Genomic DNA, 23661 nt, shown 5'->3' with positions numbered 1-23661 from the left:
TACCAGGGACACTACATGTCGTAGGCGCGATCTCGTGGCGAGCACCGAACTACTCCCGCTGCTGCTGTCTAGCACCGGTGACTTTCCCCTTCTCCATATCGATCTTTTCTCCCAAGAAATTTTTTCTCTTGGCTTAAGCAACTTTTGTTGTCTTGGTCGGAGAATACAAAAATACTTGCGTAAAAAAAATAGTACTTGTTCCGAGAAATTTTATTTTCTTTAACCAAAAAAATGCAATATTGCTACAAAAAAAATAATGTATCTTGCTCAAAAAAAATATCTCTCACTTTAAGAAATATAAACTCTTGAAACAAGTAAAAATTTTTTGATTTAAGCGTAAAAATATGTTGACGTGAGAAAAAAAATTTTGATTCAAGATAAAAATTTGAAGATAATTGTTTACTTGGGGCAAGTAAATATTTATTTTCCGAATAGATCAAAAAAAATTTCTTGAATCAAGAATATTTTCCTTGATTCAAGTTAACTGTTTTTTCTGTGAGTAAGCATCTAATCGCGGATAGCAAAACGACTTATCATCGGGTACTCGGTTGTAGAGTAGGCATATAGGAGGGAACACTTGATAAAATTTTATTAGAGGTTTCAAATTATAACAGGGTATATCTCAACCTTGCCAAGTTTGGCCCCTTTATTAATTGATCTTAATAAGAGCGCCACTGGAAGATAAGACTCGGCCTTCCAGAACCGGAGATGTTAATTTTATAAATCAGGGTCGTTGAAAAGTATAAGAGTGAGGAAATTGAGGGATTAAATTAATTTTTACACAATTTTAAATCAATATAATTTCAAATTTAATTCACCGATTCACACTTTGCCCACCGGGCTTTTATTCCTTATAACTATTTATAACAAAACTGTCCACCGGACTTTTATTCTTAACAACTAATAAAATTTTGTTCACCGGACTTTATTAATTACACGAAAGAGTCCTCTGGACTTTTATAACTATTTTGGCCACCGGCCTGATCCCCTGGATCTTAATTAAATACTACGACGAGTCCCCTGGACTTGATACGAAATGGCCACCGGCCTGATCCCCTGGATCTTTTAATTAAAACAAACGAGTCCCCTGGACTTTTATTATAATTGGCCACCAGCCTGATCCCCTGGATCATATAAAATAAAATTAAGTCCCCTGGACTTTTACGATTAATTTGGCCACCGGCCTGACCTCCTGGATCAAATTTAATTAAAACAAATTGGCAACTTGTCAGATCCCCTGGATCTATTATTTTAAAACGTTTCCACAGGAAACTTAATTTTTCTCACACACACACACACACACACACACGTTTTAACACTCGAGTCCCCAGGACTTTATTCACACTCACACACACGCGTTTACAAATCATTATTTTACCGATTAAATTCATACACACTTTTAATTAATCTCAAATTTATTTAATTGTCCACTGGACTAAATTTACATACGAAATTTCAATTTATAAATTTTCTGACTTTCCAATTTTATTTTTTTTACATTTTAATAACGACACTTTATCAACACGACAATTTTTAATTTACTTTATAATTTTATACTTAAAATTTTCCACAACAACATTTTATATTTTCAGTTTTTCAAGTATCGAGTTTTTGAGTAAAGAAGTTACTGATACTGGAAAACTGACGCCAACGACTGACGCTATCTCTCTTTAATTCTTTTATAACTTGTCTTCACGTTAATAACCGAATTTCACATCTAGAACGGACTTCCATCAATAATAATTTTAATTAATTACAGTTTTATCGTTATCACTATTTTCACGGCACTTTTATTTTCAGTCTTGTAATTTTTGTATTTAAATTTTTTCATTAAATAAAATTGATTAATTTACTATTTATAATTTCTTAATGACTAGATTTATTATTTATAACTTCTGGCACTCCTGCCGAGAAATTAAACTTTTTAATTTATAATTAATGTTTAAGAAATTCTGGCCTTCTTGCCGAGAATTTATCAGACGGACCGCGTGTAAATTTATTTTGAATTCTGGCCTTCTTGCCGAGAATTTATATTTTAATACAATCAAATCGGAAATGGCGACTGCCCACGAATTAACTTAATTATTATTATTAAATTAATTACTTAATAAATTGTGGCCACTTGCCGACGATTTATTTACCTCTCCTTAAATTTTTCCAGCGATCGTGGCGTCCTTATTTACTGCAGCCTTCCTGCCGATTTCCGTCTGACTCCGTTCGTTCTGCAACAAATTACAATCAGCGGCGGGTATTCATACCGTACCCGGTTACAAGCGTGCCTTGCACTTCTCTACTATTATTACTCTACCAACATACAACTCTCTTAAATAGATTTTTACGCGAAAATATCAATACTAAATATATTTATGTTGCAAAATAATTCTATGTAAAATTATCTCTATGTAAACTTATTCTATTAAGTATAAATATACGCGAAAATAATTCATGTCCAAAATATCTCTATATTATATATCTCTATGAAAATTAAGTCTCTACAAAATTTACTATAATATGACAGAATTAGGTGTTAACATATTTATATTATGGAATTTCTCCATAACTATGCAACTCTCCTTAATATTTCTCTATTCTGCATATTTCTATGACACAACAATTCTATGAAAAAATTTATCTATTTAAAAATTTTTCTATGTTGAGCAAAGTCAGTTTCAACATTTCTCTCATCAAAAAAAAAACAAAGTTTTACGAATGATTTTGTGTCTTACCACCAGCTATCGCGTGGCGCTACCATAAAATTCCAACAACAATACAATAATAATGATAATGATTTAAGTAATTATAATTTTTTCTTTTTAAATGTCATTAAATTTGAAATTATAATAAAATACTGACAAAGTCAGGATTCAAATTTAATGACATTTAAAAAGAAAAAATTATAATTACTTAAATCATTATCATTATTATTGTATTGTTGTTGGAATTTTATGGTAGCGCCACGCGATAGCTGGTGGTAAGACACAAAATCATTCGTAAAACTTTGTTTTTTTTTTGATGAGAGAAATGTTGAAACTGACTTTGCTCAACATAGAAAAATTTTTAAATAGATAAATTTTTTCATAGAATTGTTGTGTCATAGAAATATGCAGAATAGAGAAATATTAAGGAGAGTTGCATAGTTATGGAGAAATTCCATAATATAAATATGTTAACACCTAATTGTATGTCGGTAGAGTAATAATAGTAGAGAAGTGCAAGGCACGCTTGTAACCGGGTACGGTATGAATACCCGCCGCTGATTGTAATTCTCCTCAATATATATCTGCAGTGATGTACGTCGTCACCCGTCTGGTGTCTATGCCGGTCCGTCCGTCTGTGTCTGTCTTCCCTTTGTGCACTCCCTAATCAAATCTAAGTTCGCGATCCTTCGGCCCTTATCGGAAAATCCACCAGTCCAACTTATTTCCTTATTGGGTCTTGGGGACGAGCCCCTTAAATTAGCGCGCCCGACGACAAGTCGATGAAATAGTAACGCATATGGGGAACTATGGGTAATTAATCAACCGCGGGAAATCAGGTTGATTTAAAGTTGTAAATTTAAATTTTTACCCCGTTACAAAATAACAAAATCTTGGGAGTTACTGCCTTCCGTTAAATACTTATATAAAAAAAATATAAATATGATATAATCATGTCCTTAATCCTAAGTGCTTAACTCTAGTTGTTAATGGCAGATTGTTTCCTGTTGTCGGAGCACCAGTGCTCCCTGGCTTGTTATTGAACTGCAGTACTCTACTGGCTTGTAGACGGGGAGTTGGTTGTTGGAGCGCCAGCCCGATGAAAAAAGATTTTATACAATTGTATAAAATTATATACAAAAAATGGCCCGATCCAATTGTATACAACTGTATAGAAATTGTATACAATTCTATATAATTGCAATATATATAGAATTGTATATAATTATATAGAATTGTATACAATTTGTATAGAATTGTATACAATTTCTATACAAATTGTATACAATTGGATCGGGCCATTTTTTCTATCCAATTATATATAGTCCATATATAATTGATATATAATTCTATACAATTGTATAAAACCTTTTTTCATCGGGAGTGCTCACTGGCTTGAAGACGAACGCTGGTCGTTGGAGCGCCAGTGCTCACAGGCTTGTAGACGGAGAGCTAGTACCTACTAGCTTGTCGTTGAAGCGCCAGTGCTTGCTGGCCTGTAGACGGCGGTCAGTATCCTACTGACTCGTGGAAGGATGGCCAGGTCCCTTCTGGCTTGTAGTTGGGCGGCCAGTACACTCGTTGTCATTAATGCCTGGTCCCCTGCATGGCTAAGATTCTATAGTCTGGGGGACCAGGCATTAATGACAACGAGTGTACTCTACTGGCTTGTGGCTGAACAGCTTGTCGGAGCGCCAGTGCTCACTGGCTTGACTTTGAACTGCCAGTACCCACTGGCTGGACTCTGAACCGCCAGTACTCACTGGCTTGACTGTGACACTGCCAGTACCTACTGGCTTGTATGAGTTGTTGTCCACCTACTGCTTGGCTGCAGTAGTACTTCTTGTCTTTCAATGACGTTGTACTGTCAGTGGTCTTGAGCGGCTTACTTGATGACCTATATATAACAGGTGTACCCTATGCCAGTACACTCATAAGTAATGCATGATCCATGGGGAAGATTACTGGTATGCCAAAAATTATATTTTCTCTAACGAGATAAATATTTCATAATTGTGATGCAGTATACACTGTATCACTACCAGTAAGTGCTTGCCACTCTGCTCTGAGGTGTTAACTCGGTAGCAGTGGAGTGCAGTCTGACGAAAACGTTCAGTTTCAGTTTTAAATTATGTTTATTAATTTTCTTTAACTTCTACATTATATTTTACAATGTAATACAATTTTAAGTATTTACTAGTTCCCGTTCTAAGAACTTTTACCTAGTAGAAATTTATTTTATATTTTACACAATCTTAGAGATTGTGTAAAATAAGATCTTAGAGCTTAAGATCTCAGAGCTTTTAAAAGAAATAATCGATCTGCGTTAAATATGGGAAAATAAAAAATACAAAAAACCATAGTACATAAAAATAAATAAATATACATAAGATATAATTAACAAGTTTGAAGATTTCTTAAAAGTACTATACTATACATAGTTGATTTGGCATTTTGTACTTGAGGCAGGGATGTCTTTTTCATTATGAATAAAAATTTTTTTACTATTCCTCTTTATAGTCTCTTTCGATCATCATAGAATGTCATCTAACTTGTTCTTTAGTTTAAATCATATTATCAGCAAAAAATTGAGAAAACCTAGTTTTTAATATGATTCTCGGACATTTCATATATTATTACTCTGACCTAAGTCAAAACTCACTCAAATCTTGATTTCAATCACTGACATTGATTTCTGCCTTGATAAATTTATTTCATTGAAAATAATCGAGAATAAAAATTTGAATCCGCTTCTTCATTAATAATTTTCGATTCTTATGTTACGTTTTGAATAATTCCCAATATTAATTTTTAATTATTTGTATTGTCTATAAACAGTGGTCACTGATCCTGGTCACACCCTAGCGGATCCGAATCACGGTAAATACAGTGATTTACCGTAATTTACTGTAATTTACGGTGCCTAGCAGAATTACCGTAAATTACGGTAATCTACGGCAAATTACGGTAAATTGCCGTAATTTACCGTAATTTTACGGCGCCTAGCAGAATTGCCGTAAATTACGGCAATTTGCCGTAGATTACCGTAATTTACGGTAATTCTGCTAGGCACCGTAAATTACGGTAAATCACTGTATTTACCGTAATTCGGATCCGCTAGGGCAGCACCACTGTTACGTTTTGAGAATTACCCCTAACTAATTAAAAATAAAAATAATTTTTAATTATTCAATTTTATTCAGGTTTGGCCTCATTGGAGTATCGATAGACCCCCGGTGGGCCCTGGTCGTCGATTATTTTATTGTAATTATTTATTTATTTAATTTTCGTGATTTAAAATGTGTTTTCCGACCCGGTCTCCATTTTATTTATTATAGCAGCAGGTGAATGGATAGGTCATAGTGTAGGTGAAAATATTGGGGTGCCAATTGACACCCCAAAATAAGGTGGAATTAGTTTACGATAAATTGTAATTTATTAATTACATGGAGAACAGAGGTTCGAGCTCCAAGAGCTCGCTCGTAAGACTGACTATTTTGTCATTATAAAAAATATAATAAGTCAACAGAGTTGACAAAACGTTGACGCTGCATCTCAGGTTCCCTATGAGAGAATCGTCGTGTCCCGGGTCTCATGCATCGTCATCTGTTTTGACTCCCTGTGGAAAAGCTCTCATAAATTCTGATAAAATATTGAATATTTTTTATGAGAATCTATGAGCTTCGAAAATATCTATGAGATTTAAAAATATTCTCATATGAATTTTTATGAGAATCTATGAGTCAAAGCTTTTGATGTTTTCCTATCATGATTTCCGTACTAGATTTTTAAAAGAATGAGTAAGATTTTTTAATTTATGAGATTTTGTGACTCGAATTCCGCCAACGATTATGAGATTCAATAAGTACTTTCATTTCTATAAGATTGTTACAGTTTATTCTAATGTATTTTCAATAAGAATTGATCAGGCGAATTCCGATGTTATAATACTTACAAAATCTCAATAAGATTATTTTTTTATACGAAATTTTCAGAATTTATAAGTTTTAGTAAGAGTTATCCTAGGAGATAATATCTTATTGAATATCATAAAATATTTGTCATATTTTATGAGAAAATATTTAACATGTATTTCTTCGAAATTTTATGAGATTGAATCAGGAATCACATGGACAAATGCAGACCTTTTTCTCATAAAAATTTTATGAGAATTAGTAAGAAAATCTATAATCGAATTAACTTGTAAAAACTTAAAAGATTTAATTTTAATTTAAAAGCTATGTGATTTATGAGTTTTTGTAAGTTTTAGTTAGAAGGCTATTACTTATAAAATATTATGGAGTACTTATGAGATTTTATAAATAATTTCCATTCACATAAAATATTAATTTTATCAGATTCATTCAAAAATAATTGCTTAACTTCATTTTTGTTTTATAAGAATTTACACCCAAAATACTAATATTATCACTATTTCTTGTACTTTAAGTATTTTAACTGTTCTGAGATGAGTGAAAATATAAGTTTTTATGTGATTTTTTACAAACCCAGTAATGTATCTTGCCCCATTTTTTTTTTTTTTTGGTGCAAGATACATTATTTTTTTGTAGTGATATTGCATTTTTTTGGTTCAACAGAATAAAATTTCTCGGAACAAGTACTATTCTTTTCACGCAAGTTTTTTTGTATTCTCCGACCAAAATAACAAAAGTTGTTTAAGCCAAGAGAAAAAATTTCTCGGGAGAAAAGATCGATATGGAGAAGGGGAAAGTCACCGGTGCTAGGCAGCAGCAGCGGGAGTAGTTCGGTGCTCGCCACGAGATCGCGCCTACGATTTGTAGTGTCCCTGGTAAGACATTTATTTCAGAAGTGTTATATTCCAAATTTCAATACGATTTTATTCGAGTACTCCTGTCATTTGACAGACCAACAAGTACCTGTTTGGGTTGTACTATGGTATATCCCATAATACATCATGACTTTAATATTTAATATTAATGTTTACTTGAGTAAATTTGATGAATAAATAAACGGACTCAATTTCATAGATTTTTCGTGAATAGATTGCTAAAGATTTTCCGCGTAAATACTCATACAAATATTCTTGAGTATACATAATAGAAACTTTTTGAATTCATGCTAAAAAATTCAATAATTTAGCATATAAACTATATGGAAAATAACTGTACTCACATTGATTAATCAGTATCAAATCTTGTATGATTACTTTAGAAATCGTCTCATACAATCTTATTCATTTCCAAAATCTACTCAATTGTAAACTTTACATTTTTCGAAAACTTATAAATACTTATAATTACAATATTACAGCTTCTGTTTCTTATAGATTCTGATAATTTATATGAGAATTTTAAGAAAAAAATTTTTTTGATGCACCATCTATGAGAAAATAATTGTATCAGAATTTTTGAGATTTTTCGTGGACAAATACTGATCGTTTTCTCATAGCCAATTTTTTTTTATGAGATTTTATAAGACCTTTTCCACAGGGCTGCCCGCGACCCAGTAAACACATTGACGTAAATTTGACGTCAGAGTGACGTTACGCTATGTCATCATTTACGTAAGATATAAGTCACGAATGAGTCAGGTGTGACTCATTATTTCACACTTTTTTACGTAAGATTATGATGTAAAACTAATGACGTATACATGACGTAAATGTGATGTCTGTGTGACATTATATGACGTCAATATGACATATGGGTGATGTCAAAATTATCAATTCGGAAAAAATATGTTTGAAAAAAAAAAAAAAAAAAAAAAAAAATGAAATTCCGAATTTTTGATTTGATTATTACCGCACGAACGCATTGTGAATTCAGAAACAAGATTAGATAACGTTAAATGATGATAAAATCCTGGGCGTCTGCTGGGTTCGAACACGGCTCCTCTTGGCTGGTAGTCCTGAACGTTGCTCACTGGTCCACATCACGAAAGTTCAAATCCCGTGCTTAATTGATGTATTTAGAGTGAAATGCCGGAAAAGCCAGAGTTCATAAGTTTTCGTGATGGATTTTTACAAAATTTAAAAAAACTCCATGAACTTATATGAAATTTTATAGAAACAATATTTGTCGGCCTCGATGATAATTGTATCAAATTTCATTAAGTTTCATCAAATTTTTTAATTTTTTGTTGTGATGTGAAATTTAAAAAATCTTTTATAAAATTTTGCGAAACATTAAATAATTCCACAAAATCGTAATAAATTTAATCGATTGAAAAATTGTGATACTAAACTTTAGAATCATAATATTAAAAGAGTTCAAACTGTCGTTAAATTTACTTTGTCATCTTAAATGATATTTTCGATATATCAATTAAAAAAATAAAGTTAATTTTTTTATGCTCACGCTAATGTTTTGATCTAAAACGTCTGAATAATCTATTACCGAGTTTATCGATTACTTTGGCCCCAAAAATGTTCGACGTTTAGTTGTTATTTTTACACATTTACACAGTTTTGAAAATTCATTCTATGATTGTTTTATTTCAATAAATAGATGATAAAAAACTATGACTCAGAAATTACATCAGCATTGCGTAAAATACTGACTTGTCACTGATGTAAAGATATGATTTAAGAGTGACATCCATATTACGTATAACCGTGACTTTGCTACTGACATAAATGTATGATTTTAAAATTACGTCATTATGATAAACGATAATGACTTTATTACTACGTAACAATGTGATGTCGATTTTATGTCAAACGTACGTAATACATAAGTCATAACTGTGACGTCATACAAGAGTCATGCTTACATCAATATAATGTCACAAGCTTCACATCATATCAAAGTCATGTAGAAGGTCAGATTGACATCAAATTTACATCAGATGCCGTGACATTTCTATGACCTACGTATGACGTCAAAATAAGGTCATGTGTTCACTGGGGAACCACGGCGACTCTCTTATCGTAACTGATTTCCGTTACATCGAATTAAATTAATTTATGAAAAATAATTAATTTAATGTAATCAATAAAATATTACGGGAACGTATTACTTAACTTCTCAAACTTTAGCAAAATACGAAACTTGGTAGAGCTTGAAAAGCTCATAAAAAATAATCCCAGGTAATTGCATTTTCGAGCTCGAAGAGCTCGAAAATATATTCGCAGTAATGTTTTCAAGCTCCTTGTTTTTAACTTCCCGCTGAGAAAATCGACGATTTTCAAAAAATTCGAGAAGTTATTAGTTTCACCCCGATTTTCAAAACCCGGGTTTTCATCATATGTCGACATTTGAAGGTGCTAGGATGCTATTCTGACATTTTCAGAGCGATGTCTGTATGTATATATGTGTGTGTGTGTGTGTGTGTGTGTGTGTGTGTGTGTGTGTGTGTGTGTGTGTGTGTGTGTGTGTGTGTGTGTGTGTGTGTGTAAACCTCTCATATCTTTTTGATGAATGAACCGATTTAGATGGTTCTTGCGGCATTCGAAAGATATCTTCTGAACTTAGATTTTCAAAAAAATTTTAGTCCATTTAGTCAAATAAACTCTGAGATATTTAAGAAATACAAAAAAAAAATCTGGGCGTCGGTTGGCCCTGCAGGCCAGCCCCAAAACTTCCCGCTGTTTTCGAGCTCAAGGAGCTTAAAAACATCACTGTGAATATATTTTCAAGCTCTTCGAGCTCGAAAATGCTATTACATGGAATCATTTTTTTATGAGCTTTTTAAGCTCCAACAAGTTACGTTTTTTGCTAGAGTTTGAAAAATTAAGAATCGAAAATCATTAATGAGGAAGCGGCTTTTAAATTTTTATTATCGATTATGTTCTCTGAAATAAATGTGTTGAGGCAGAAATCAATGTCAGTGATCAAAATCAAGATTTGAATGAGTTTTGACTTAGGTCAGAGCAATAATATATAGAATATCCGAGAAAAACATTAACAACTGGGTTTTTTTAATTTTTTGCTGACAATATGTTTAAAACTAAGGAACAAGTTATATGACATTATCTGATGATCGGAAGAGACTATCAAGAGAAAGAGTTTGTATGATTTCAGACACATTTTAGCATATTATATTTTGATTTATCTGGAAAAAATAACATAAAATGTTATTTTTTTAACTTTTCAGCGCCGATATTTTTTGAACTAATCAACCGATTTTGACGTTTGAGGTGACAATCGGTGCGTTTTCTCGAATTCTAGAGCTTATTAGATTTTGAAATTGATCGGATGAGTCACTTCAAAGATAATCGAAAAAAACCGTTTTTTATCATTTCTTTCGCCAACGATATCTCTCGAACAAATTAACCGATTGAGATGGTTGAGGTGACATTCGACGCGGCTTATGAAGTTCTAGAGCTGATTAGATTTTGAAGTCGATCGTTTGAGTCGTTTCTGAGAAATCACTAAAAAACTAAAAAAAAAAATTTTTTTTTTTCGTAATTCGCCAATATTTTCGAGTCTGCTTGATCAAATGATCTGAAATTTTCAGGAAAGTTGAGGGCCAACAAGCTCTTTCGATTGCCACCTCAACCATCCAAATCGATTCATTAGTTAAAAAGTTACAAAGAGTTTACACACACACACACACACACACACACACACACACACACACACACACACACACATACATACACTCGGACATCATCTTGAAAATAGTCAGAATAGCTTCCTAGCCCTGATTAAAAAAGTGAATTGAAAAGTATTGAAAAAGATGAGAAATAAATCCTTTCGAATACTTTCTATACCCCAAGGTTTTCATTTTGACATAAAATGAATACTTTTCAATCCCAAAATAATAAAAGAATTTCTGAACTTCCGAGGAATTGAAAAAGATTCAAATGAATTGATATTTTTAATCTTTCTGAATCCTTCTCAATACCTAAATAATCCGACATTTCGGATCAAGTGTGGGATTGAAAAAGATTGAAATGAATTGAAATTTTTGAATCTTTCCGAATCCTTCTCAATACCTAAATAATTTCACATTTCGGGTCATGTGTGGGATTGAAAAAGATTGAAATGAATTGAAATTTTTGAATCTTTCCGAATCCTTCTCAATACCTAAATAATCCGATATTTCGGATCAAGTGTGGAATTGAAAAAGATTGAAATGAATTGAAATTTTTGAATCGTTCTGAATCCTTCTCAATACCAAAATAATTCCATATTGGAAGGTATTGAAATGATGAAAGATTGAATTCTTTTCAATACTTTCGAATTCCACTTTGGAATTGGAAAGTATTCAAACGATCGAAATTTCAATTCCATTCAATACTTTCCAAAACTGCCGAGGGATTGAAAAGAATTGAAATAATTTTCAATACTTTTCAATTCACTTTTTTAATCAGGGAGGACCTCAAAACGTCGACATCTGATGAAAACTCGACTTTCGAAAATCGGGGTGAAAACAATAACTTCCCAATTTTTCGAAAATCGTCGATTTTCTTAGCGGGAAGTTAAAAATTTTTTTTTTCGTTTTTTTTGGATATTGTGAAAACTGTTGGATCGATCAATACCAAAATCTAATCAGGTCTAGAACTCGATAAAAGCTTTCGATTTCCACCAAGAACGTCTTAATCGGATAATCCGTTCGAGAGATATCGTCGACGAAAGAATAAAAAAAAATCGTTTTTTTTCGTTTTTCGTGAATATTTCGGAAACTATCGAATCAATCAATTCAAAAATCTAATCAGCTCTATAACTTGATAAAATCATTCGATTGCTGCCAAGAACGTCCCAATTAGGTAACCCGTTCGAGAGATATCGTCAACGGGGTAATAAATGTAAAATCTATATCTGCGTTTTTTATATTGAATAACATCATAATTACTGAACAAAATCCTCAAAACTAATATGTTCTTCTTTATATAAGTCATTGGAAGTGACTGCCTAAAAATCGTCATGTTTGCTCGTATCACGATATACTTACACAATATACACTAATGCAAAAAATTAAAGGAGCAGAAAAATTTTATAAATTTTTCAGTGATTTTTGGAAGACTGTAACTTGGTGAAAAAAAATCGTATCGAAAATCTAAAAAAAGCATTTTATAGCTTGAAATCTCTAGTTTAGGTGTATTTTTTTCAAAATTTTTTAAAAGCTCCGATTATTGCGCAAACATGAGAAATACCGCGAGCCAAAAAATTTCTAAATTTTTTTTTTTTTTCCGAAGAGCCCACGGACCGCGGAAAAATTCTTTCAACTAAATGAATGCATACATCGTTTAGCAAATTTATTCAGCTTCAATTTGGTTTTTTTTTTAACCTCGTAGGACGATTTATCGCAGAGGTATCAGCCTTCAAACAGAAAATGATCCTTTTGGCTTTGATCTTCGATATTTCAGGTACCAATGATCGCACAGAAAGTTAAAGGGCGGCGTTGAAAACTTGAATAAATTCTCTACAAGATCCTGTCATCGTTTTTTAGGAAAAAAAATTTTTTTTATTTTTAACATCCATTAGAAGAAATTACAAAAAAATGACTTTTTTTGGTTTTTTAGTAAATCAACCGCTACTCTGCAAATATCGATAAAAAAAATAATGTTGCCAGGGACTTTTTTAGCTTAATGTACCCCCAAGACCCGTGTAAATTTTTAAATTGATCTATCAAACCGTTTCTTGGGAATCATCGATCAAAGTTTAGCTAAACAATTAAAGGAGCAAGTTTTGTTCCTTTAATTGTGTAATCATAATCAAAATGAAAAAATTTTTTTTTTTCGACTTTTCTCAAATTTTTGCGTTGTTAACTCAGTAAATGCAAGGAAATGACAAAAAAAAATAAAAAATTTCCAAAAAATGTCAAAAAAAAATTTAGAACACGAAAAACAAGTTTCAATTTTTTTTGTTTTCTTCGATTTTTTTTGACATTTTTTGGAAATTTTTTATTTTTTTTTGTCATTTCCTTGCATTTACTGAGTTAACAACGCAAAAATTTGAGAAAAGTCGAAAAAAAAAAATTTTTTCATTTTGATTATGATTACACAATTAAAGGAACAAAACTTGCTCCTTTAATTGTTTAGCTAAACTTTGATCGATGATTCCCAAGAAACGGTTTGATAGATCAATTTAAAAATTTACACGGGTCTTGGGGGTACATTAAGCTAAAAAAGTCCCTGGCAACATTATTTTTTTTATCGATATTTGCAGAGTAGCGGTTGATTTACTAAAAAACCAAAAAAAGTCATTTTTTTGTACTTTCTTCTAATGGATGTTAAAAATAAAAAAAATTTTTTTTTCTAAAAAACGATGACAGGATCTTGTAGAGAATTTATTCAAGTTTTCAACGCCGCCCTTTAACTTTCTGTGCGATCATTGGTACCTGAAATATCGAAGATCAAAGCCAAAAGGATCATTTTCTGTTTGAAGGCTGATACCTCTGCGATAAATCGTCCTACGAGGTTAAAAAAAAAACCAAATTGAAGCTGAATAAATTTGCTAAACGATGTATGCATTCATTTAGTTGAAAGAATTTTTCCGCGGTCCGTGGGCTCTTCGGAAAAAAAAAAAAAATTTAGAAATTTTTTGGCTCGCGGTATTTCTCATGTTTGCGCAATAATCGGAGCTTTTAAAAAATTTTGAAAAAAATACACCTAAACTAGAGATTTCAAGCTATAAAATGCTTTTTTTAAATTTTCGATACGATTTTTTTTCACCAAGTTACAGCTTTTCAAAAATCACTGAAAAATTTATAAAATTTTTCTGCTCCTTTAATTTTTTGCATTAGTGTAGATACAACATATCACGTGAATAATCATTTTTGAGCTAATTATTGAACATAATTGTGAACAAATATAAAAACGCTCATTCATTAATTATTTAAGATTCTAAATTTTTAAACTTTCACATAAAACGTAACCTTTTTAAGCTTGAAAAGCTCATAAAAAGGGAAACGAAGGTATTTTCGAAAATGTATCTACACTAATGTTTTCGAGCTCTTCGAGCTCGAAAACAGCGGGAACTTTGGGGGCTGGCCCGCAGGGTCAACCGACGCCCAGATTTTTTTTTTTATTTTGACAAATTCTGCTTCAGTTACATAAAAATTTTTGTAATTTATCAACAATTAAAAAAAATATATTTATTTTTTTTTGATACGACAGAAATTCATTTCGCGAAATTCTGAATTGAATGGTATAAACGAATTTTCGTCGATTGTTTGAAATTTTCAGGATGAGGACTTAGAAAAATTTCTTGCTGTGGGACTTAGAAAAAATTCGACTTCGAATACCTTCGGGAATCGCCAGAGAGAAAGTGGACATAAGACGTAGTGTCTTTCTCTAAAGGATAAACTCCGTGCGTATCCCCTCATTTTGTTATAAATAATGTCATCAAAACTTAAAAAAAACGTTCTTACAATATAGGTATCAAAAGACTGCAAATTTTCTGAATCGGCACAAAACCGTTCTGGAAATACTCTGGAGTCCGTATGGTTGCGTCGTGTTACCAGAATATTTCCAGAGTGTATCCAGAATATTTTTAATACCGCAAGGGATGGTTGTATATAATCTTACATAATTATAAATGGTTATATATAAATATAACAAGCAATCTCCAGATTCTATAATACGTACATGTGTTTTACTACAACTTGAATTTTAAAATAACTCGTCATTTTACTATATTCTGCTTTCAATTGTTTGATGAAAAAACACAATTTATTTTCACTTTTAACGAAAAACTTTATTCAAAAAAATATCTCTCATACTAATAAATAAAAACATTTTAAGCAATTGAAATTTTTTCACTTTAAGCATAAAATTATGCTGATTGGAAAAAAAAAATTTGACATATGAGATAAAAATATCAAGATAATTATTTCCCTGGCGGTTTTGAATCACCCTGAAAACAGCCTGGAAACACCCTGGGAGTGGAAACACGGTGGAATCACGGTGGATCCAGGGTGGTTACACGGTGGGTTAGTACCATTTTATCACCCTGATTCCACGGTGGTTACACGGTGGTAAAATGGCACTAACCCACCGTGTAACCACCCTGGATCCACCGTGTTTCCACTCCCAGGGTGTTTCCAGGGTGATTCAAAACCGCCAGGGATGAAACACCATTATAATCATTCTAATGCTATATTTCTATATTTCTACTAATTCATTTATTATACGAGTCACTCTTTATTTAATATGTATATATATTAACAATAATAGTTGAGTTCTTGTAATATGGTTTTCATTTATAAGTAACATTTATTTATTAAATGTATCCTTTTCTTATTTGTTTATAGAGGATGCATTTGTTTATAACCATATTTGCTGTTAACTTTAGAACAAGGGCCTATTCATGATTTTTAGGCGTGTGTTTTGTTTAGGTTTTAAGTATCGGGTGACAAGAAACGTTCCAAGACCACTCAAACTGTATTCATATTTCTCTAAATACAAAATAACGATTTATTTATCTATTTATTTAAAGTTTCTTATAATAAAAATATATAATTTAATAAGTATGTGCCACGACGATTTATTATTTAAATTATTGACTAAATATTGATAGGACGCAATAAGTGTTGTAAGATCTTGATATATAATTTCAAATGAAATTTAAATGCGCGCCTATTTATGGATCTCAAGTTCACTAATTAATTAACAGGTGGAAGCACCTGAAGCCACTGAGGACATAACAACTTTAGCTTGAAATTACCTAAAATTTGCTGCCCGAATTGGTGGACAATTTAACAGCAAAAGTTAAAAAGAAAAATTTGCTGATAATTTTTCTTCAATTTAGATATATTTAAAGTGTGGCTATCAGGATAATCGCTCAGCTAGTTCTGCAATGAAACATTTTCGGCTAACTTAACGACAAGTTTCTGGCAAGCCTTAGCTGGAAAATAGCGTGCAAGTTGATGCATATCTACGGCCGTCATCTGAATGTAATTTAACAGAAGAACTTGCCGTCAATTTGAAGTGAAACTTCTAATCAACTTAACGTCATTGTCTGACAGTAACACTTGTCGTCAAATTGAATTCAAGTTACATACAATTTACTGTCAACTTAACTGTAACTGCCCTAATAGCCACTTTGCATTGAAATTGACGGTAATTTAATGTTGAAATTACCTGAAATCTGCTGCCCGAATTTGCAGACAATTTCACAGCAAAAGTTGAAAATAAAAATTTGCGGTTAATTTTTCTTCAATTTTAAGGTAAACTTGTACGAAAAAAAACGGTCGGTAATGTTCATTCTTACCATTTCAAAAGGTAAGCAAATTTATACATAAAATTGTCTACAAGTTGAGCGTAAAAATATACTTAACAATTTTTCAAGTCAAATTAACGATAAATTGACATAAAATTTACCTGAAAATTAAAGACAACTTTTTTCTAGTCAACTTTTGAAGTGAATTTGCATTCTAATTCGGGCATTGAATTTACCTCAAATTCAATAGCAAGTTGCATACAACTTGTCGTAAAAAACGGAAAAGTCCGAAGTTGACGGGAATTTGAAGAAAAATTCAACGAAACTTTTGTACAATTAATTAATGTAACGGGACCTAAGTCCGCCTCCGCCGACCGGAAGCCGATACCTCGCCCTTTCGGGCATACTCGCGTTGCGTGTGGTCCCTATTTTTGGCACTACCATATATTATAAAAGCGAAATGTGAGCATAAGCTCACATTAACTTACCCATTAGGCATGCATTGCATGTGGGTGTCTCACCAAAAACCACCACGAGTCCGACCTCATTTGGACCCAAACACTTCTCCCATTTCTGGTCAAAGCGGGGCTTGGAATGGATCCCCCATGGTACCAGACTTCAGCTCTGGTGAACCGCTTGCATAGGTTTAGTGGTGGGGCGCGCAAGTTCTTCCCCAACCCATAAGGGCTACCTCCACTAGGAATATATTCACCAAGATTTCAAGTACGCCATTATAAACACATACCCTCATCCATCACTCAATGAACTCTAATCTACGAGTTTTTTTGTGGACGCCATTATGTTTTGAGGCACAAAATGGCGGCGGTAGGTCCACTCGTGAGAAACTTTTGTACAGTAAACTTTTGCTCAAGCAAACTGTGCTATTAGGGTGTATGCTCTCTAATACTTTTTCTTTCCTTTAAGTTGGCTTCAGAATACCGCCGTTGCTTGAAGTTAACTTACGGTTAAGTAGCTAACAGGGAAGTGGTGTTATGTCCTGGAAGGTTACTAGGATCGGAGCAGATGCCACCTCCTGGACAGTGGGCAGTTCGTTGTCACACGGGACCAATTTTGAATTTGAAAACCGTTATAAATTTATTGTTGACTATGATGATGATGATGATTATGATTATTATTTAATGAAATAATGAAATTATGGATAAGGATAGATGTAATTGATAAAATAACTTTTATCTGAAGACTGAGTTTTATTATAAAGTGTAGATTAGATTTGATCAGTAATAACAGTTCTGCTCGTCAATAGTTCTCGGAGAGAAGTGAAGTTACATCAGACGGCAGAGAGATCTCTGACCTCCACTCTCCAACTTCTCCCCACTACTCTCATGTTCACACTCATGCTCATACAATATACATATATATATATATATATATATATATATATATATATATATATATATATATATATATTCTTATATATCCATGTTCTTTACCAAATCCGGAGACACGGTAGTGTCTCGCGCCAAGTACGCGTTCCAAACATGTACAACATGTGTGTCGCGTCGGTGTGAGACGACCGTGTCTCTATTCTCGAACCATATGTCACTTTAACCTCACTCATATTTTAAATCCAAATTAATAAATTATTGGGCTTTGTCAGCCTATAATATTAGTTCAGTTATTCATAATTATTATATTCCTATTTAATTTTCATAAATTTAAACTGTTTTTGTTAATTTAATAAAAAATTAAAAATTACAAAATTTTAATGCCCCCGTTTTTCAGATCTAACGAAGAAATTACTACGATAAGACGAATTTTCGGCTATTGGCTACCTTCATGTTACACTTGATGACATGAAGTTAGCTTATGCTTACTTTCCAGCTTTAAATTCTTCTCCTTCGATTTAATTGGCTACCTTCATGTTACACTTGATGACATGAAGTTAGCTTATGCTTACTTTCCAGCTAAATTCTTCTCCTTCGATTTAACAGCAATTACACGTCAAGTTCTGTTTTTTATTTTTCTGAATACTAGTTGAGTGCAATATACAGTGCAACTTGACAAAAAATCTCACTGCAAATCTTTTGCTGTTTTACGTCAGATATACATTTTGAACAAGTTGACGTCAACTTGCAGACCGAGTCGCTTTGGGGAAAGTGAGGACATCATCAAGTTGAAAACTTAGCTTGCCCGAAATTAATACCCTACATTTGACGGCAAAGTGACGATAAAAAAGGTAAAGAGCAAGATTTGTGGTAAACTCTCTGTCATTTGCACTGTATTTCACACTAATGATGTAGTTAAAATACTAAACAACAGAAGTTGACGTATATTAACTGTTACATTGAAGAAAAATTTGTTCACCCGGGAAAAAATGTTTTTATAAAATTTTATACAATTTTGTAAAATTTTGTAAGATTTTATAAGATTTCACAGCAAAATTTTATAAAATATTACCAGGCCATTTTCTGTATAATAAAATTTTATAAAAACATTTTTTCCCGGGCAGAAATTTTAAAATTCACCCCTGATAGCCACTTTATCCACAACTTAACTTCAAGCTACTGCTGTATTCTAAAGCCAACTTTAAGGAAAGTGTTGGAGAGCAACCAGTTACCTTTAAGTTGACAGTAAATTGTCTGTACCTTGAATTCAATTTGATTACAAGTATTATTGCCAGTCAATGACGTTAAGTTGATTGAGTTTCACTTCAAATTAACGGCAAGTTTTTCTATCAAATTACATTCAGATGACGGTGTTAAATTCGCATCAACTTGCACGTAAGTATTCTCCAGCCAAGGCTTGCCAGAAATTTGTCGTTAAGTTAGCCGTAAATGTTTCACTGCAGAACTTGCTAAACAATTATCTTTAAAGTGTGGCTATCAGGGATTCCGCAGCAATCTAGGATACCACAGTATCAGCTCCGAAATTGAAATGATACTTTTGACATCTCGATGACTACAGTATATATAAAAAATATCAGTCTAACTTTTAGCTCTCATATCATACACGTAAAATAACGTGTACAATTGACGTGAAATTATAGCTGTTTTATACCAAGTTTATATGTGATTTTATGTGTGGGAGAGAGCAATGAATTGAAATGACACTTTTTGCGTACTAGACCTCATCGAGATGTCAAATGTTTCACATCAAGTTTTGAGTTAGAATGTTGATCATCTAGAAAGCTAGAGATCTAGAGAGATCATTCTCGCCACCGGATTGGTCTAGTTAGATTTCCAAGTGTACGACAATTTTTTGCTAAAGTCGTTATCAGGATATATCCTCATTCCGTTGCAATGACCCTAAAGCCACTCTAGGTAGAAATTGACAGTAATTTGACGTTGAAATTACCTGAAATTTGCTGCCCAAGTTCAACTCGCCCGCAGGGTCAACCGATAGACCGATTTTTTTTTAGTCAATATTGGGAAACTTAGAATTCTGATACGCCAACTGGTGGCTAAAGCTATAACTACTCGAAGTAGGCTAAATTATGAATGTTTACGTGTGTCTGTACGTCTAGCAGCTAATATGAGTAATAAATACTTAATTGTCTCTATAATTATTGTGTACCTATGAATTAAAAAATTGTTTTCGTTCAATTAAAAAAAAATTTCGAATTTATAAACATGGAATTTCCATCAAAAACAAGTATATGTAACATATATTGTTTGTATACATCTTTGTTAATTTTGAATATTTATCTGATAATATGTTTAAGATGAATAAAAAAAAATATGTATGTATAATAATTATTATTGTACCTACAATTCATAATAAATATATGTCTTTTTCATAAAAAATTACTTATTTAAAATGTTTATTTAATCCTGTTGACAGCAAATAATTAACAAGATACATATAAAAGTATCGACACCAAAATATAATTTTTATTAAGTAGAAATTTTCATGACCTAAATTTATATTAGATTTTTTATTCATTCTTTTAATTTAATAATTATATTTTTCATAAAAATGTTTAAACATCTGAACTAATTAATTAATAATCTCGTTATACACCCGATCAACTTCTTTATGTAATTGGACTTAATCTATAACGTAATTAATTTCAAGTATAGAATTGATGTATTAAAGGTATGACAATAATGTAGGATTATTTCCTTTATTTATAAATATATTTAGGATGTATTGAAATTCAACCCAATAATGAACTATTGAACTAAAAAAAAAAAGTGCATATTTGAATGAATTTATGAATTTAAATTGAGTTATTATTTGATTAGTGTATGAATTGATTTTTATCATGTGCTAGTACATTAATAATTAAGAAAATAATCCATCTTATGGATTCAATTTTTCGATTTACTTAATCAAATAATTTATTTTGTCATTATATAAGCCTAAATAATTTATAACTTTTCCTCATTTTTCAATAATTAGTACTGTTTCATACAAGTTTATACTGTAATCATTATTATCCACTCAAACTTATACATTAGTATGTTCTTTATTTTTTTTAATTCCTGCCGCGCTAGAGTTCAAACCAAAAACAATCAAAATCTACATTAACTTTATGGCAATTTCTGGATCCTTAGGCAGGACACAGCTTAAGATCACTTCACTTATGTCATTTAGGGCCAGTTTTTCAATCCGAGTTTATTTTTATCCGGGTTTTAATTATCATTGCTGGTATATCTATATATTATTAATATATAGGTATACTAGCAATATTAATTAAAACCCGGATAAAAATAAACTCGGTTTGAAAAACTGGCCCTTAGTTGACAGAAAGCCTCGCCAGAATTTGACGTCACATTGACCGCCGAAAATTAGTGTCGAATCCTTTGATGGTAATTTGTTATGAATTCGGAAGCAATTCAGCTATCGGAGGTTCTCCCTATACCTTTCCGGCAACACTTTCTGTTAACTTACTTTCCAAAAGCGGGCATACGTTCCCTGATAGCCACACTCTAAATATAATTGCTTAGCATATTCTGTAGTGAAACATTTACGGCTAACTTAACGACAAGTTTCTGGCAAGCCTCGGCTGGACAATTATTGCGTGCAAGTTGATGCAAATTTACTGCCGTCATCTGAATGTAATTTGACAGAAAAACTTGCCATCAATTTGAAGTGAAACTTCCAATCAACTTAACGTCATTGTCTGACAGTAACACTTGTAGTCAAATTGAATTCAAGTTACAGACAATTTACTGTCAACTTAAAGGTAACTGTTTGCTCTCCAACACTTTCTTTTGTTGGCTTTAAAATACGGCATTAGCTTGAAGTTAATTTGTAGATAAGGTGGTTATCAGGGTTAATGACAACTATTCCTAATAGCCACTTTAGCTTGAAATCGACAGTAATTTGACAATTGAAATGACCGAAATTTTATGCCCGAAATCGCTGACAATTTGACAACAAAAGTCAGAAAAAAAATTTGCGGTTAATTTTTCATCAATTTAGAGGTAACTTTTGTCACTAGAAAAAAAACCCTAACAAAAGTTTCCTTTCCTAATAGCCACCATAACCACAAATTAACTTCAAGCTACGGCCAGAATCTGAAGTCAACTTAACAGCAAAAGTTTAAGAGCAAAAAGTTGCGGTTAAGTTGTCAGTAGATTGTCTGTAACTTGAATTCAATTTGACTTCTGACGTTACTGTCAGATAATGACGTTAAGTTGATTGAAAGTTTAACTTCACATTATTAATCGGCAAACTTCATAGCTAAGACTTGATGTCAAACTAATTGCATAAAGTATGTGAACAATTAATGAATGTTAACTTGCTATCAGTTTAGAAGCAATTTTAATTTTTTATTTGACTTTTAAAAATGAGTTGCAGATTCGGTTTATGCATATAGGTATATACATAATATAATGTGGATAGTTGTCATTGACTATCCGATTTAAGTATCGTTGAACAAATAATAAACTGTGTCTTAAGAACAGTTTTATTGTTATTCGTTTATTTGTTTTTTAAAAATATTTCAGACCGATTAATTGTTCTACAAAAAGAAATGAAATCCCACCAAAAACAGATTCTCTGTAAAAAGTTGCGCCAAGTACACGTTCAAAATTAATTTTAGACTACATTGAAAATAATATTCTTACAAAAAAAACTAAAATCATAAGAACACCAAGTACCATAAATTTTTTTTAATTTATTAAAAAAAAAAAAATTATCACTATAAAAATTAAAAAAAAAAAAAAAATACTTGAACGTACTTGGTGTGCGTTATGCAAAAAATTAATTATTCGGTCGTGTTATATCTTTTGAATGTTTCACAGTTGAATAATATATTAAACTGCCTTTAACCGCGCACACCAAGTACGTTCAAGTATTTTTTTTTTTTTTTAATTTTTATAGTGATAATTTTTTTTTTTTAATAAATTAAAAAAAATTTATGGTACTTGGTGTTCTTATGATTTTAGTTTTTTTTGTAAGAATATTATTTTCAATGTAGTCTAAAATTAATTTTGAACGTGTACTTGGCGCAACTTTTTACAGAGAATCTGTTTTTGGTGGGATATACTTATACTTTTTACTAATACTAATTCGAGACATAAACTTACATATTTACGTTCTTTACTTTACCCATTCTATGACTTTACTTATTACTTATATCATTTATATTCTATTTTCTTGTATTTGGATACAATCTTTCAGTTAAATATTCTAGACTATCAGAGGTGTATTCTTTTATAATTATTCTACACTTATCCAAAAAATTAAAGGAACAAGAAAATTTTATAAATTTTTTAGTGATTTTTGGAAGGCCGTATTTTGGTGAAAAATGATCGCATCGAAAAAATAAAAAAAAGCAAATTGAAGCTTGAAATCTCTAGTTTGAAGATCTTCCAGCAAAATATTTTTTTGAGCCACGGTTTTTACGGAATCATAAGAAAAAAGTCGAGACAAAATTTTTCTAAATTTTTTAGTTTTGTTTTTTA

At 31.7% G+C, this 23661-nt stretch overlaps 1 protein-coding gene across 1 annotated transcript in view; it reads right to left on the bottom strand.

The window, feature by feature from the left end:
• The window catches only part of LOC130672925 (protein zyg-11 homolog B-like), a 61947-nt gene extending 44485 nt beyond the window's left edge, over window positions 1-17462 (bottom strand). Inside the window, exon 1 of the mRNA XM_057479446.1 lies at window positions 17275-17462. The gene's annotated coding sequence lies outside the window, so the exon portion shown is untranslated. The remainder of the gene's footprint in view (window positions 1-17274) is intronic.
• Window positions 17463-23661: the final 6199 nt, after the last annotated feature.

This window comes from Microplitis mediator, chromosome 1 (genome assembly GCF_029852145.1).
Source record: "Microplitis mediator isolate UGA2020A chromosome 1, iyMicMedi2.1, whole genome shotgun sequence".
NCBI lineage: Eukaryota > Metazoa > Arthropoda > Insecta > Hymenoptera > Braconidae > Microplitis > Microplitis mediator.
Note: the sequence above shows the minus strand (reverse complement) of the source record. Positions and strands in the feature narration are given on the sequence as shown.